General features: G+C 43.3%; 1 protein-coding gene across 2 annotated transcripts in view; it reads right to left on the reverse strand.

The window, feature by feature from the left end:
- SCUBE1 (signal peptide, CUB domain and EGF like domain containing 1) overlaps positions 1 to 18,630 on the reverse strand; it is a 195,440-nt gene that overhangs the window by 98,554 nt on the left and 78,256 nt on the right. The window lies entirely within an intron of this gene.

Below are 18,630 nucleotides of genomic sequence, written 5' to 3' on the forward strand. Positions count from 1 at the left end.
CCTATACGCTCCCATTCCTTTTTTTAATTAAATTTTTATTCACTTTTCTTTTTCTATCATTACATACATCTCATATCAATAACATTTATATTGCATCACCTCTTCCCTTCCCTCCCTCCTCAGCTTCCACTTCTGGTTTGGTTTCCCCCTTATTACATACTGCTGTTTCTTAAAAGTCCACTATATCATTTCTTTGTTATTTTAAATGTTCTTTGTTAAAAAGGATGTGAGTGCTTATTTAAATCCCGCCATCAAGTCAATAGTCTTCCTCTGTTTCTGCAAATATATTATAAATGGTTCCCACTCTTTTTCAAAGTCACTCTTGTCCTTTTCTTCTCGAAGTCTGTCCATCAATTCTGTATATGTTCCCATTCCTAGTTGTGCTAGGAAGACGGGACTGATGTGAATCACCTATAATGAGAACTGTTTATGGAATAACTGGAGCAAAATTAAGCCTGGGGGGTTTAAACTGTAAGATGCCGGAAATGAGGAAAGAATCTTATTTGCTGAATCTTGCCACTGACATCAGAGAAACAAATTATGTTCCCGAGATGCCAAGAAGAAGAAAAACACCCAGTGTTTTGCTGCTCAGCAGTTTGGTGAGATGAAAATTCTGTCCTTCAGAATTTTATATTCATATTGTCCAAATATTCATCTTTTTCTGGGTCTGTTTGTCTCCATTGTTTTTCTTACCTGCTGCTTCCTCCTCCTTCTTGGATTAGTTACATGGACATTCCCACTTAATCAGGGGTCAGTGTGTGGGTGATGTCATAATGCTATAAAGCCAATTAGTTTTGGCTACATCAGGGAGTCCCCAACCAGGTGCCCGTAGATGGATGCCATGGTGCCCAGGTCTAGAGGTGCCCCTGAGCAGGTACTCCAGACTCTTCCTGTTTCTTTATTTTAAAAAGTAAGTTTCTAGCCCTCCTAGAAAGAACACTATGCGGCAAAATGTACAGGTACCTTCTAGGTGATTTGTGTGGAATGTGACTCGTGTTCCGCAGGACATTTTTCTTCATATGGAGGAATGCTCTCTGCTGTCATTAGACAGCAAAGCATCAGGGTGTTGGGGTGTGTGTGCGGATCTCCATAACTGGGACCAGAAGGACACACTTCACTCCCTATGATAAACGTAAGATTAACAGGAGTGGCTGTCTCTCTAATTTTGTGATGCCACACCCTTCCGTGGCGCTCATTTTGTGACCATCACCACCAGCACTTTCTCAAATTTCAAAATGTGCTCCCAAAGTGTGCTGACCACCAGGGCCGTCTTAAGCGGGCCGGGCACCCTGGCGCCGTGGTGTGCGGATCGCTCCGGCGCCCCCGCCCCACCCCGTTTCTTCCCGCAGCCTACCCCCTAGAGCCGGCCCTGCTGACCACTTGGCTACAGGAATAAGTGTGACTTAGGGCAATGTTAGTAAGTACATGAGAATGTTTGCAAGTCCTCAGAAACCTCTAAAAGGGGGTGGGAACCACATTGCTGAAAATGGTGGATCCTGTACCGTCAGTCCTTGCTAGGAACCCAGGAAACTGATTTATACAGAGCAGATCAGCTTCTAATCCTTGCTGTCTTGTACTGGACCTGGGACCTTTTGCATGCAAATCACATTCTCTACCACTGGGAGATGAAAGTACAGTACATGCAGTATAGACACAGGTGCTTAATTTGCAACCTAAGTCTATTTGGAGGTTTTTTTTATGTAGCGCTCCTGAAAGCTAATGTCCAGACCTGGGCATGTTTGCCAAGAAGCAAGTCATACGGAGTTCGGCTGAACTTACTCCCAAATAATTGTGCATAACTGGATGTCTGGATGTCCTGTCCATTTTGCCTCATGACTGTTAGTTTTACTGCTGGTTGCAGTAGTCAGTTCTCAGATATCTACCAAGGTGTGTTTTGTTGTTCTTTTAGGTAAGGATATGTTTATGACTTTTTTTAACCACAGCTGCCTCTCCCCACCCCTCTCCCCACAATTTCTTCACTTAGTATCATAACGGGAGGTACACAGAATGTAAAAGATGCTGGAATCTTTTCTGCCCTAAACCGGTATGTAAATCTTGAGAAAAGCAAAGTTCACAAGTGCATTTTAAAGGGGCACAATCTGTTTGTGCTTAAAAGAAAGCTGCTCTCCCCCCACCCCTCACATTTGTGTGTCTGGAATAACAATGCCAGAATGTTTATTTCTAAAGGACTGTTGTCATGGCAATTCCACCGAGAACATCTCTCCCCCCTGCCCCCCCCCCCCCGGCATCCTCCTTTAAAACACATAAGGAACCAAGCAGCATCAGAGCTCTCAAGAAAGGACAATTACCTTTTATCGCTCAACAGCAGAGAAGGAGGGTTTCTTTTTTAACCTCCTCAGTAGAAAAGTATGTTGAAAGGAATAATAAAAGCCCATTTCAAGAAGCACCCAGAAGCCTATTAGTGACAAAGGCTCCCTCCCCTCTCTTCCCATGAATAATTACAGCTCTTCAAGAAGAAAATCAGCCCAGGCTAAGGGCCCTTTGTCAGCCTTAGACAGTAAAACAAACATTTGACTATACAAGGATTTCCCTTTCATGTACCTGTCCAGGAGGCAGAAAAAAAAGGGGGGGGGGAACCAAGTAAAACTTCAGAGTGCCTGAAAGAGAGAGAAAATCCAGAGCAACATCTGCTCCAATTACATTTTTTTTAAAACCCAGGACACTTTAAATAAAACACTCATATCAAAGGCATGATGCTAGTTGCACAATCAGTAACAACTCGGCACAAGCAGGTACACCATGCTTGTGGAAGGACAAATCTTTGGTTTAAATGAAGATGTGGGATTTTTAAAAGAGCATTTTATACAGAACAAATTAAGAAAAGAGATTTACAACAGAAGACACGCAACTGCACTTGTGTTATTTTCATGAACATTTCAAAGAAACTTAGTACAGTAGTTAGAACTGAAATGTTCTGGGAATCACAAGGTTAGGGATGAAATGGCAAAGATCCTTGCATATGTTGATTCCTTCGTGGGATTTCCCCTTTTCAGACTTTACACACCAGGTGCCTTAACCACAAATTAATTACTCATTATTATTAAATTTTGGCCACCCTTTTGGCGAGCCAGTAAATCTCACTATGGTAGTGAACAGTTAGTGCTTTATCGTAACATTGCTTATTGCAGGAACTCTTTAAGACAGGGGTCGGCAAGGTTTACCTCGCCTGGGCCGGTTCACTCCAGTGGAGATCCCTCCATGGGTACGTGCGCATGAGTGTGTGCAGCTGCGATTTCCGGCGTCCGCATCTGCACAGACACAATTCTCAGTGTCTGAGCATGCGCAGACACGATTTCTGGCACCGCAGAAGCGAGTCCCTATGCTGGTTTAGCGCAGTGTGCAGGGACTCGCCGGGTGGGTGGCTCGGTTCGGGATATATAATTACAATTCTGATTTATAGTCCAACATATGCAAGGGCATACGATGGGAAATATGTCAGTTGATCTAATTGAGCATAGTGTCAAAGAAACAGAGCTAAGCATCAGGAAGCTTCAGACTTTAAAACTGCCATAAACTCACAAGGTGATGTTAGGTAAGCATCAGCCCCTTTTATCTGCAGAAAGGTGATAAAAATACTGACCTACTTTGCAGGGTTGTCAAAAAGATTGCAGCAAGACAATGCACGTGAAGCAATGCCAATGTGCTATTATTCTACTATCCACCAGCTCAAACAAGCACAGTTTAACTTAAGAGTTTGTGAAAGCTCCACATGGAAAGATAAACAGGGGCCAAATCTTTCTACCAGATTATACCAGCTCCTCCACCATATGAACAGCAGCAGGGCTAACGTCAGACCCAACACACCCTGTCAACAATGGGATTTATTGCTTAACTTCACCCCTCAAAATGTTACCTGCCCAAGCAACTATTGGGATTGATTATGTAATCTTGCAACCCAGTGCTAAAGTTTGCAAAGGGCAACTGCACTGGCCTATACAAGCTGGAAAGGACCTGGTGGGCAAACAGCAGGTGTCGGTGTGAGAGAGAAGAAAACCACAGTTATTTTTATTTCTGACTATTTAATCTGACTCCTTCATACTTACAATCAAGTCACATCCAAGGGTGGATTTGAAATTGTTTTCCAGATTAGAATACTACTGTTTCCAAGCGCTAAACACATTACGCACAGTTAAACTGAAATACTGGTGTGCAACACCTACTGTCCAGCTGAATCTGTTTTAAATGTCTGTTATAAGGTTTACCAAAAGAACATATGTGAATGCCGAAAGCATGCAGTCACCCTTGGGAGAGGACATGCTACTTCCTAATTACAGCTATGCTAAAATCTTGGGATTTCTCCATTGCTTTCTATTTATAATTTTCCTTTCTGCCTTGGGGACAAAAAAAAAGAGTGAAAATGAACCAGAATTTGAATAGATCATCTGAGTTCATCCATTTGAAGGACAATACCATGTTATCGAGTGGAAGTTGAAGAAAAGGGTAAAGGAGGGTAGGAAGAGAGAGGAAATGGAACTACCCTAGCCCTAATAAATTATAATATCCCAGCAGGGGACAGATTAGGGTGGGAGCGATGAGCGCCAATAAGTTAATTCTGTTTATGGCATGATATATAAAATAGTAGTGAACCTCAGAATTCCTGACTAAGGACCTCTATTCACCATTTACTTTTTAAAGGCATACACAACTGAAGTGTATTAAGTATATGCCTCAAAATGTGAAGTGGACTTAAAGTGCCACCCTGCTGAGTGTACACCAGGCATCCCCAAACTGCGGCCCTCCAGATGTTTTGGCCTACAACTCCCATGATCCCTAGCTAACAGGACCAGTGGTCGGGGAAGATGGGAATTGTAGTCCAAAACATCTGGAGGGCCGAAGTTTGGGGATGCCTGGTGTACACACTCCTGTTTCAAATTCAAGTTTCTTGCTGTGCAGTGCATGAAAAAACTCGGTGTAAGACTGGATCTGCGGCTCTTAAACCTCAGTTTCTGCAGTGCAATACATTCTGCAATGTATCCAAAGAGGGATGCATTTACTTTTAAATCCTATTTGCTGGTAATCCATATCCACAAATATTTATACTACTATGCCAGGAATTTTGTTCAACAATTATTATATTAGTCCAGCCAAAGAAGAAAGCAGAGTGCTTATTTTAGGCTGTCTACGTTTACTGATTTGGAAGAACCAGCCTTACATGTGTGCTTATTTGTTCTGCCGAGAAAACGAAGATTAAGGTTCCAACATTTTGGGTGCCAGAAGTCAGCAAAATTGGAATGGCACGTAACTTCCCTCGCAATGAGACTTGGCAGGAAGCATATCCCAGACCCAATGACCCTTTATAAAATGGCTGAAATTCTTTGGAGTAGCTGTTTTCAGAACCTTGTTCAGATCAACCAAGGGCCAAATGATGCAAGAAGAGCAGCAGATCCACGCATTCAAGGAGATACTACTACTACTACTACTACTACTACTACTACTACTACTACTTTATTATTTATACCCCACCCATCTGGCTGGGTTTCCCCAGCCGCTCTGGGGAAGCCCATTGTAAGGGGAAGAGAGTATAGAGAACCTCCCGCGCTCATCAGAAGCAGCTCCTCCCCAAGCAGCGATGGCAGCGAGGACGCTGAGGAGACCAGTCAGGCAGTGGGGAGAGAGGGCCAGGGCTCTGGCAGCATGGAAGAGCCCGGCTACACAGGAGGGAGGAAGAGAGAGGGGGGACAGGGGGGGAGAAGGAAAACATGGTTGGGAAAGGCTGGACTAAACCATCTTGAGAAGACCACTGAGAAACGGATACTGAGATGGGATTTAAAGGAAGTCTTATCAAGAAGCTGAGTTTGTAAAATTATACACTCAAAAACTGTAGCCAGTGGTGCGTGTGAACTGAAATCTGAACAGGGTGGCTAAGGATAATTTACAAAAACTGTAACATACTCTGTACATACTCTGGTACAGCATACTTGGTTACATACTCTGTAACCAAGAAGAGTATGAAGAGTATGAAAAGAGTATGAAAAGGGTGGAAATTTGGCAATTCATTGCGATACGACCAAGAGCAATTGTGGTTCAAGGAAGCATTGCCTAGAAGCCCTAGAGGAAATAATCACAGAATACACTTACCGTACGTGTCTCTAAATATTTTTGTAAAGAGCAGTGGGGAAGTTGGCCTTTTAATGAAAGGGAACCTCAGAATAAACAACAAAAAATATTTACTCAAACAGAATGACAGAAATTAGAGAATATAATTGCAGGTGTTAGGTCATTACTGCCTACAACTTTTTCCAATTCCTGACTTTTCATATAAAGTTTTGAAGTTTTTACTTGGGTCAGTGCAAATATCTAGCAATGGGGTTTCCTGCATTCTCTGTGGGAGGTAAGCACATGACATTATTCTCAATGCTGGAAAATATTCCATGATATTTAGCATAAGTCGTTCACAGCTCCTTGCTTTGTTCCGGGGGACACACATCCACAGCCACACATGCACATCCTGTCATGAACTGGCTAAATGCCAGATGAGTGGTGGGAGGCAACAACCAAGGGACGCCCCTAGGGAACTCCCAGAGGAAGTAGGCTCTAAGCCAGGGGGTTGGTAGTGAGAAAATGATGAGTGGTCAGAGGGAGAAGGAGCAGGCTGGGAAGAGGAAGTGTCAGTGACAGGGTTTAGTGAGCAGGAAGAGGCTGTGGCAGAGCAGTTCAGACTCCGACTCTGAGAATGAAGCAGAGGGTGGAGGGGAGGGTGGCCAAGAGGCAGGGGGAGACAGGCTCCTGAAGAATCGATTCCAGGGAGCCTCCCCTCCCCCTGGTCTCCTAGAACACGGAGAGAAATGAAATGGCCAGAGCAGAGGGTGGTTGTGCACAGATGCAGCATGAGACTGCATGGGTAGGAAGGAGTCTTAGTAGGCACTGTGTGAAGGCAGGGACCTTCAGTCCTCGCAACCGCATCATTGGGACAAGACCTCCTAGAAAGAGTTGCTGAGTCCACTAGGCCAGAGTGGCGATTGTTTCCTTGAATAAAGAGTTAACTTCACTGTCCTCAGGTGAGTTATTGCTTTGTTGATGACCTACACCTGACTCCAACCCACCCATGCATTCACACTTTTTCAGAGTGATGCCGAGAACAGCCTGACCAAAGAACGTCCTTCAAAATGAAGGATGCTGTGCAATTAAAGTATGGGCTGAAACTGATGGAGAGACCACTGCCAACTGCAAATTCACTTGGGAGACCCAATCGCAAAGGAAAAGAGGTTGATGTGATAAATCACAATTGCTAAGAAAATAGCATGGTAATGTGTATATGTTTGTTTTGAATGGAGCTGAAAATATTAGAAATCTTGGCGCTTGTTTACAACTACATTCTAATCACTTCATGTATGGCCCATGATGTGATGACTTGAGATCATTACTGTTGGTTGGTTTATACCCCACCTTTTCCCCTGACAGGCACTCAAGACCACTTACAGATAACATAAAAACATACAAGAATAAATAATTAAAAAGCAATTAAACATTGATAGAATTTAATCTAGCAATCTATCTAATAACTATTAAAACATATAGTACTGTGTCTTTCTGGGTGGCAACACCCCATCTGTGGAATTCCCTCCCTGAAAGTCCGCTCATCCCCCATATAGTTAATTTTCAAATGTCTACTAAAACATGGTTGTGTGTTACAATTTCTGCCCAGGTCCTTAAAAGTGCTATTAGTGTGCCACTGTATACTGCTATTATGTTAGTTGTACTGTTCCTTAAAATACTTTTAAATTAGTATGTACAACTACTGTATTTTTTATTACGTTGCTTACTGCTCTGGGACCAATTAGGAAGAAAGCCAATATATAAATGAAACAACAATAATAGTAAGAGTAACAACAACAACAACAACAACAACAACTGAATTATGGCCAAAGGTACCGATTACCTGAATGTATACTTAATCTGGGCCATTGTACAACCAATCTGATTTTACAATTTAGGTAACTCCTCTAAATTGGGCAGGTCGAGATCCAGACCCCTGGCTAGTATTGCACCCCACCCTTTCTTCCACTGCAGCAAGAGAGCAAGGAGCATTTGAAAGGCCTGGCCTCTGCCTCCCTCACAACCCACAATTGCCTGCACTTGGCTGCGCTTAATGTCATAACAGCAAATCCCTCCGACCCTCCCAACCTATCCATAGGATTTGCATCTATATTAACACTTCCTAATAGAAGATTTTTCTTCATGTAATTTTTGCTTTTAGCTCATTAGCTTTTCAGAAGAAAGAACCACATTGTGCCCTCTGTCATGCGAGATGTTTTAATAGTCTATAAATGAAACTTACTATTTATAGGATTAATGTGGCAGCAAACTGCGTAGGGTATCTCCTGTTCAGGGCTGCAGGTTTCAAGTCAAAGCAAATCATTCTGGCACAGCTGCTAATTTAACAGGGTGGTTTTGACACACAAGTACTTGGCTAGTTAATAACACAGACTGAATTATCATATTTACACGGAATGGTATTACAGGAAATCCTGTGCAATGAACTAATGGCCTGTAAGGTCTCTCTTAAAAAATAATAATAAACAAAATCTATCCCTTGACAGGAAACAAAGAGGTTTCATTCATCCCAGTAGTAACCATTAGGATTCTCTTTAATTTTACAAAAAACAGTACACGAGATTGCCACTTCTGCTGCACTCCTGTTTGCTAGAAAACAGTATGCCTACTCAGGGTTCAGCCTGAAAGTGTGAGGGGACAAAGTATTTACCATATTTTTTCAGACCATAACACGCACCTAGATTTTTGAGGAGGAAAACAAGAAAAAAAAATTCCCTTGTTTCCCTCCTCTAAAAGGCTGGGAGGGGGGGCGATGGAGGGGGAGCGAAGGAGGCAGCGGGGGTTGGCGGGGAAGAATGAGCAGCATCCCTCCACTGCCCCCCGCTTCTCCCTGAATGTGGCGGAGGCGGGGAGAGGCTGATACGGTATGTGAGGTGGGGCTTACCTGCCCCCCCATATTTTATTCAAGTTGGAAGAGGGAGGGAGGGAAGGAGGGGGTGAGAGAGAGAAAGAGAGACAAGGAAGGAAGGGGTGATGAGAGGGAGGGAGGGAGGCAGGGAGGAATAAGGGAAGGAAGGGGTGAGAGAGAGAGAGAAAGAGAGAGGGGGAAAGGAAGGAAGGATGGAAGCTGGGAGGAGGGGCGGAAGGGGCTCGCTTCCGTCTCTCCTCTCACCTCGCTTGCTGTCACGGAAGCAGCCTGAGAGCCGGTTTCATAGCTGCCAAGTTTTCCCTTTTCTCGCGAGGAAGCCTATTCAGCATAAGGGAATTTCTCTTTTAAAAAGGGAGAACTTGGCAGCTATACGATTTCCTGCTGTGTGCGGCTCTGGCTCTTGCGGGGTTCTGGCTCTTGTAGGGCTCTGGCTCTGGCATTCGCTCCATAACACGCAGTGACTTTTCCCCTTCTGTTTTAGGAGGGGGAAAGTGTGTGTTGTGGTCTGAAAAATACGGTAGGTGGCAGGGATACACATACAGTCCCCACTCCACCCCTACTTTTCCATGTGGAGTGTGGAGGTCTGAAGGCGGTTTCTAAAGATGTTTAACTGAGTTGCACTTAGAAGCCTCCCTTATATCAGAAACCCTGCTTTATCAGGCTCCCAAACTGCAAGCATATGTCTGACTAAAACATCAGGAAGAACTTTCTGACAGTAAGAGCTGTTCAACAGTGGAATGGACTCCCTTGGGAGGTGGTGGACTCTCCTTCCTTGGTGGTTTTTAAGCAGAGGTTGGATGACCATCTGCCATGGATGCTTGAGCTGAGATTCCTGCATTGCAGGGGGTGGGACCAGAGGACTCTCTGGGTGCCTTCCAACTCTACAATTCTATGAAGTGTGCTCTGCTTTAGATTCAGAAGTCCCCTTCAGATCTTCATATTCAAAACGCGAAGATCAAATATGGTGATCAAATAGGTGAATTCCTCAGGTCCCAGCACACTTTGTGCTCTCGTGCCTTCATGCTGGGCTTCTGAAGGAGACCCATTTCCTGACTGATACTAGGGGAGGTCAAAATTGTTTCAACAAATACTTAATTGTTCACCTGTTCCAAAATACTCACTAGATTTTTTTCTAAAGACCTTAAGAAGCTCCTTCTCCCATACAAATCTGCCCAAAAATGAAGCTAAGCTTCAGGGGCCTGGCTCCATTTCCACCAGGTGTCCTGGAGGGGAGTCCTTGTGATGGCCTTACCCCTAGTGGTGCCTGGACTCTGGAATGCCGTGACACAGGACATCCAGCAGGATCCACCACTGCCCATCTTTTTCAGGGCAATTAGGACCATAGCTGCCAAGTTATCCCTTATTTTAAGGGATTTTCCCTTATGCTGAATAGGCTTCCTCGTGAGAAAAGGGAAAACTTGGCAGCTATGATTAGGACTCATTTGTTTTAACAGACATACGGTTGCCAATTAACCTCTTTTAAATGTGTTTGTGGGAGGAGGTGGGGAGAGAAGGTGTTGTTGTGTGGAGGCACTTGTGTGCATTTTTGTTTTTGTTTTTATCATGCATTTTGTATTCTCATATTGCATTTTCCTGTTACGAACCACCCTGAGATCTATGGATGAAGGGTGGTATACAAATTTAATAAATAAAAATAAAACAAATGAATGAAATCATTTAAAATAGATTTGTTGATAAGTGTTCACTGCAGATGTATTTATGTGTTTCAGTATGCATTTACATTTTAAGCCCTTCATAATTTAAAGCCAGGGTACCTGGTGAATATAGCTTGGAGAGTTTTATTTCTAGCAACTAGTTACAGTGGTACCTCGCTAGACAAATGCCCTGCTAGACGAATTTTTCGCTAGACGAATGGTTTTTGCGATCAGAGGTTGCCTTGCAAGACTAATTCGTTTTGTGAAAAATTCGTTTAGCGAATCAGTTTTCCATAGGAATGCATTGAAATTCAATTAATGCGTTCCTATGGGCAAAAAATAATTTAAAAAAATTCAATGCATTCCTAGGGGATTCGCAAGACGAATTTTTCACAAAACAAATTGACTCACAGAACGAATTAAATTCGTCTTGCGAGGCACCCCACTGTACAGTGCTGCTCTGTTATCTGCTGCTTTTGTTTCTATTATTTCTTTGGGGGTGGGGTGGGGATTGTACGCAACTTTTATTCTATTGTTGCTGTTCTATTTTCATTGTGCAGCCAATCTAGAAAGTTTCTTTGTAATTAAATATATAATATGATGTATATTTTTCAGGTTTACATTATAACAATGAATTTTTTTTAGGTAGCCTTTGTTATCTCATATAGAAGAACAGGGTGAAAACCCCTCAATAAAAAAGGAACATTTGAAGTGAAATTGGAAGTTCCTTCTCGTACAAAATATCTGAGGAATTTCAAGGAAACCAAATGAGTGTTGCTGATAAGAGTAATGACATTAAATACCTATTTAGGTAAACAGAGTACAAGAAGGATATTATTATTCCGAATATCTCCATTGTTTACATGACAGGATATTTTTTCCCAAAGACCCAACTGACTCCAACACTGAGTCACTGTGCTTGTGCTGGTAGCTTAGACTAGCTTAGTGGGAGACGCTTTCTTTATGACTACATAAATCTTTTCCATTAAAATGAGAGTTATTTATGCATTGAACTACCTGTGCTTGCATCAGACCTGGTGGGCCAGGAGAAAGCCTTGCCAAGACCACAGACTAGCTCAGACCTCCAGGGGCTTCCAGTCAGCCATAAGGAGTGGTTTAAGAATGTGGGTTTTTGAAGTTGGGTTGCGAGTCCCCCAGGGCCTCGCAGCTTATTTTAAAAAGAAAGCCCCGGCTACTTTTTACTATATGCTGACACCAATGGGAAAGGAGGAAATGCTTTGAATAATATTACAAAACTTCATTTTTTGAAAGCCCTATTTTGCAACATTTGATTGCACACCTAAACTGTGCATAAAAAGGCACAGTATCTCGATTTCATTTACTTCTGCTTCACTGACTACGCAAAAGCATTTGACTGTGTCGACCACTGCAAACTATGGCAAGTTCTTAAAGAAATGGGAGTGCCTGATCACCTCATCTGTCTCCTGAATAATCTCTATGTGGGACAAGAAGCTACAGTTAGAACTGGATATGGAATAACTGATTGGTTCAACATTGGGAAAGGCTGTATATTGTCTCCCTGCTTATTTAACTTATATGCAGAATTCATCATGCGAAAGGCTGGACTGGATGAATCCCAAAACGGAATTAAGATTGCCGGAAGAAATATCAACCTCAGATATGCTGATGACACAATCTTGATGGCAGAAAGTGAGGAGGAATTAAAGAATCCTTTAATGAGGGTGAAAGAGGAGAGTGCAAAATATGGTCTGAAGCTCAACATCAAAAAAAAACTAAGACCATGGCCACTGGTCCCATCACCTCCTGGCAAATAGAAGGGGAAGAAATGGAGGCAGTGAGAGATTTTACTTTCTTGGGTTCCATGATCACTGCAGATGGTGACAGCAGTCACGAAATTAAAAGACGCCTGGTTCTTGGGAGAAAAGCAATGACAAACCTAGACAGCATCTTACAAAGCAGACACATCACCTTGCCAACAAAGGTCCGTATAGTGAAAGCTATGGTTTTCCCAGTAGTGATGTATGGAAGTGAGAGCTGGACCATAAAGAAGGCTGATCACCGGAATTGATGCTTTTGAACTATAGTGCTGGAGGAGACTCTTGAGCAGACACCCCCAAACTTCGGCCCTCCAGATGTTTTGGACTACAATTCCCATCTTCCCTGACCATTGGTCCTGTTAGCTAGGGATCATGGGAGTTGTCGGCAAAAACATCTGGAGGGCCGCAGTTTGGGGATGCCTGCTCTTGAGAGTCCCATGGACTGCAAGAAGATCAAACCTATCCATTCTTAAGGAAATCAACCCTGAGTGCTCACTGGAAGGACAGAGCCTGAAGCTGAGGCTCCAAACTTTGGCCACCTCATGAGAAGAGAAGACTCCCTGGAAAAGACCCTGGTGTTGGGAAAGATTGAGGGCACAAGGAGAAGGGGACGACAGAAGATGAGATGGTTGGACAGTGTTCTCGAGCTACGAACACGAGTCTGACCAAACTGCGGGAGGCAGTGGAAGACAGGAGTGCCTGGCGTGCTCTGGTCCATGGGGTCACGAAGAGTCGGACATGACTAAACGACTAAACAACAACAATCTCAAATTCAAGATAGCAGTATCTCAATTTCAACATGAACAGTGTATCGTGCTTGCAATGTAATACAATAGGAGACATTGAAAAAGTCACGTTCATAAAATCCTGAGCAAATATTGACAATAGTGAAGGTTAAGGAGCTGGCAGTCCTGGGAACTGTATTCCTCTATTTATCCAGTCTAATTTCAATCCAGGCAGCTGGAGTGGAAGCTTCCCTCCATTGGCCTGGCAACACTTTCAACTCCGACCTCTATGGGAGCAAGAAATAATTTATTCTTTATGCTCACTGGGCTCTGGTCTTCTTTCAAGCCATGGTGGCAAATTCCATAAAAAATCACACATAGTGGTTTTATAACAGGGTGTGCGGTCAACTCGTATCTTATCTGAGACCACCTATGTCATTCCATTAAGACTATACATTGTACCTGAACATGACAAAAAAGGAGAGGATTGTTACTCGCTTTGGTCTAATGATGCATATATGTTGAAGTTGATGATGATTAATTTACATGCCACTCATCTGCCCCAGCCACTCTAGTAAAAACACAATATAACATCAAACACTAAAAAATTCCCTTAAAGCCTTCAGGTGTCTTTTAAAAATCACATAGCATTCCACCACTGCTAAGAAGGCCCTGTGCCTGGTTTCCTGTAACCTCACATCTCGCAGTGAGGGAACTGCCAGAAGGCCCCCAGAGCTGGACTCAGGGTCCAGGTTGGACGATGGGGGTGGAGACTCTCCTTCAGGTATACTGGACTGAGGCTGTTTAGGGCTTTAAAGGTCAGTACCAACACTTTGAATTGTGCTCGGAAACGTACTGGGAGCCAATGTAATAATGTTAAGAGCCGATAATCCTATATAATAAAGTCCCTGTGTCTCTGCGTCCAGATTCCCTGTGTCCCGTTTCCGCGCTACTGCGCATGTGCCCCACGGACACAGGGATTGGACCAGAGACTTGGAACGCACACACGCGCTCTCCCCCCGCCCCAACCCCTCTGCCTACCGTTTACCTACCTGTGGCCGCCAACCACTCGCTTCTAAGCAGCAGTGCGAGGAGGAGGAGGCTGCGAGATAGACCCGTGCGCTTCTCTCTCTTTCTTTCTCTTTCTCTCTCTCTCTCTCTCTCTCGCACACACACACACAAACCGCCCGCCCGCCGCCACAGCAAACCACCTCAGGCAGTCACTGGAGGGGAACGCAGCCGCAACTTTCCCCTCTCACGGCTGCTGCTTTTCCCCTTCGCCCCTCTCACGGCTGATTCTTTTCCCCTTCGCTCACGCAGGCAGCGCGTCCCGGAGAAGCCCCGCTCACTTCTCTCTCTCTCTCTCTCTCTCTCTCTCATCCACTTATTGAACGGGCTGAAATACACTAGTGTTATAATAATATATTGGGTGTCAGTAATGTTAAGCAAAGTGAGTTATGAATATTGGACACATCCAAAAAAAGTTCAGGGTGACTGAAATGCTACGCATAAACCTCTTAAAGCTGAATTAAACTATTAAGCTTTTAAACTATTTTAAGGCTGTAATCCTATATACATTTACTTGGAAGTAAATAAGTACACACCTGCAGGGTTGTACTGTACTATATGTTCTCCTGATTGGCCTAAATCAGTTTCTTAATTAAATTGATTAGGATGCTCACTTATTTGAATAATCCATTTTCTAGAAATAACTACTATTTTCACTCTCTCCTAAACCAAGATTTCAGTATATAAATCAATAAGACTTTTTAGATATACCTGCCATTCTTCCAGCAGCGACACCTTTGAAAAATGAAGGAGAAAATTTAGACTTCCCTGTCCAGCTGAAAGTTATTTGCTCCAAGAGATTTCTTTTCTTTAACAAAGTCCACAAAGAATCAGGACTCTGTAAAGTATTAACTAGTGTATTTGAAGAAAAGGAAATGTGTTTTATATTATATTTCTAATTATGTTCACTGTTTACTTTGACATGTATTTGATGTTGCTTCCTGTCACTGAACTGTGTTTCTTTTCTCACCTTTTGTAAAAAGGAAAAGGAAAGTGGTAGGCGAACTGCTGGCAAGTGCTAATACTTTTCTGGCTGGGTGTTCATTTGCTTTCAGCGGAACAAGAAAAAGTGCAATTCACTAAGGAGCCAATTTTCCAATTACCCACCATGCTTTATTTGAGCTCTTTGGGGAAGAGCGCGGGTTTGTGATGAAATAAACTTTCAAATGAAAGAAAAGTGGAAGCAACTCTAGCATTCCTCATCAATACAAAAGCCGTTCCCAAGATTCCATCACACTCGGATGTGATCAAGAAATACAAAGCATGATATGCCTTCACACTCACTGGCTGCCATTAAGTTCTAGGATACAATCTGGGCTAGAGCTGAAGGCAGGCAGACTCTTTCCATCCCACTGGCCAATTTAGGTCTCCCCATTTAGAAAATGCAAGTAGATAAATAGGAACCGCTACAGCGGGAAGGTAAACGGTGTTTCCATGTGCTGCTCTGGTTCACCAGAAATAATAATAATAATAATAATAACCACAAAAATGAGTTCACAAAAGGTTAGTACACAAAGCAAAACAGTCCTTATTTAGAAATGTGCCTGGCCTTTCGACAGGGTCATATTTACCTCCTAGGACATTTATGCCTCCTTTTCTAACACAACCAGGTGGCGCTGTGGGTTAAACCACTGAGCCTAGGGCTTGCTGATCAGAAGGTCAGCGGTTTGAATCCCTGTGACGGGGTGAGCTCCCGTTGCTCCTGCCAACCTGCCAAGTTCGAAAGCACGTCAAAATGCAAGTAGATAAATAGGAACCGCTACAGCGGGAAGGTAAACGGTACAGCGGGAAGGTAAACGGTGTTTCCATGTGCTGCTCTGGTTCACCAGAAACGGCTTTATCATGCTGGCCACATGACCTGGAAGCTATACGCTGGCTCCCTCGGCCAATAATGCGAGTTGAGCGCGCAACCCCAGAGTCGGTCATGACTGGACCTAATGGTCAGGGGTCCCTTTACCTTTACCTTTTTATTTAGGCTTCCCATTTGGTCCACAATGTGGTTTGGCATAGGGCTGATAAACCCATGGGTCGAAACTGAAAAGGAAGCACCAGAAGTACACACATATAGATGAATGATTGTAATCCCATGGTAGACTAAAATTCTGCATATGAAAACAAAACTGGGGGCCTTATTTGGAATCTCTTCGTAACAATGGCAGCACGCTAGTTTTCCCAATTTGGAGGGGCTGGTTTCAAAGGCCTTCAGAACTGAATGTTTAATAACATTTTGGTAGGTATAGCTGCCAGCACCAGATTTAGGGCAGTGTGCCCAGCTGAGGGGCCCCACAATTGAGATGATCCATTTGGGGGGCCCAAATATTTACTCTCGCACAGGGCACCATATTACAAAAGATTACTGAGATCCGTCCCTGCAACTGTATGCCAGGAAGGTACAGTAGTTCTGACAGGAAAACTTTCAAGAAGGGTCTTCAGGAATATTAGAAAATTCCAGGAGCGACAGAAATCCCAAACTGGGATAGCTTAATACAAAATGGCCCTCAATGAGTTACACCTCTTTGGTATCTGCAATAGCACCCAAAAAATTATATGTTATAAGCTTGCCAATTCACTGCAAGCAGAAGACAACGGCCTCCACCTTGTGTTCCAACAATACTAGAAATCTGGTTAAAGGAATATGGACAGAACAAAAATTCAGTTCAGTAAATTTCTATTCCTTAGAGAAAAGGAGACTCGTGTGAGGTACGACTCTCTGAAGATGAACTTTCTAGTCACTAGTGAGACATTGCTAAACCAAAAAGGAACACAAAAGAACAAAAGTAAAACTGCTGCATCAGACCAAATAGCCCAGTATTCTGGTTCCAACAAGAACCAGGAAAGATATTCTATGCCCCCCTGCCCACTGCTATTTCCCCCCAGCTCCTGGTATTCCGAAGGCTTTTGATCATTGTTTTACCTAGCTTAATAATGAATAAGTATTTGACCTATGCCCAGCTGTGATAATGATTACAGGCCATGTTGCTCCTTTTTTCAAGCAGAGGTTTTAGTCCTTTGGTTCCCAGTTGCAGCACAGTGATTCACTGGGAAGGTTTAGCAGCATAAAAAGAAAATAGCATCACTTTGCTCAGAGCCAGCTGCTGTGGTGAAATATTCATCACATAATAAGTGATAGTTCTATGCCTTTCCAAAGTGTAAAATAAATAGGCCTTCCTAAATCAAGACTCCCCGTGGTCTGTGTTTAATTCACTTATTACAGAAAACACTTATTTATCCCTCTATTCACAACATATCACCTTTGTACAATTTCATTATCACCATTGTACAAAATTCTGGTACCTGGCATGGATGGTACCAGGATAGAACTGTAAAAAAGCAAAACTATAGGGCGAAAGATAATGTATATTCAGTTAAAATTACCTATAAATTGGAAATCGAAGGTAAAATTTGCTTCCGGCAGAGAACCAAGGACATTATTAGAGCCAGTATTTGTAATAAATGCAACAAATGAAAGGTCATTTGACATTTAAAACACCACACCCTGGAAAAAAAACTATGCTGGTCAGGTCTTTTAATCTGAATGGGAACGATATATGAGTAGAGATCAGCAAATAAGTCTGTTTTCTAATCTGTGTCAAATCCTCATGCATTTATGGACTGTCCCTCCCATTTACTCCATTAGGCAAGAATTTTCAAGTTAGGTAGCCCTAAGTTGCCCCCAGCCCAACTAGCCTTGTTGCTGCTTCAGGACTTGTCAATGTCACTTTTAACCTCTGACAGTTCATATAGACCTGTACTAATCCTACCTGCAATTTAGGGGTTTTCTCTGCAGACAGTATCATTCTTGAATACCTTCCCCTTAGATTCATGCTGAATTTGCAATTAAACAGGTCTTTCAATCTGTCATCAAACTCGTTATATTTCCAACTCAACTCATGCATAGGAAGAGCTTAGGACTTACTGTATGCTTCCATCTTGCCTGCAAACAGCACATGCCTGTCCTTCCAGATGATTCCTCTTCCAATGAGGATCTGGTCAGGGGTGATCTTGAGCCCCCAGAAACAGCGGAGAACAACAGCTGAAGAGGAGACTGGCAAGGATCCAGAGAGGTAAGCAGAGGACGAGCAACCCCCAAGTGACAGAACCCCTCAAGAGGCAAACTGAGACCTTCATTGTGGAAGAGGACTCCTAAGGAGTAATGAGGGAGCAGGGCACTCTTCACAAGGAGGAGTCTCTGAAGAAACTCCTAAGAGGCTGCAGGTGGGCCCAGGTGTGGTTCTGACAGCTCTGGCTTAAAATGCAAAGCTGGGAAAGCTGCTGTAACAATGTTGGGCTGCATCAATAGGAGCTGCATCAATAGGAGTATAGCGTCTAGATCAAGGGAAGTAATAGTACCACTGTGTTCTGCTCTGGTCAGACCTCACCTGGAGTACTGTGTCCAGTTCTGGGCACCACAGTTCAAGAAGGATAGAGACAAGCTGGAA

The sequence above is a fragment of the Zootoca vivipara genome, chromosome 5 (assembly GCF_965207765.1).
Source record: "Zootoca vivipara chromosome 5, rZooViv2.hap1.1, whole genome shotgun sequence".
NCBI classification, from domain to species: Eukaryota; Metazoa; Chordata; class Lepidosauria; order Squamata; family Lacertidae; genus Zootoca; species Zootoca vivipara.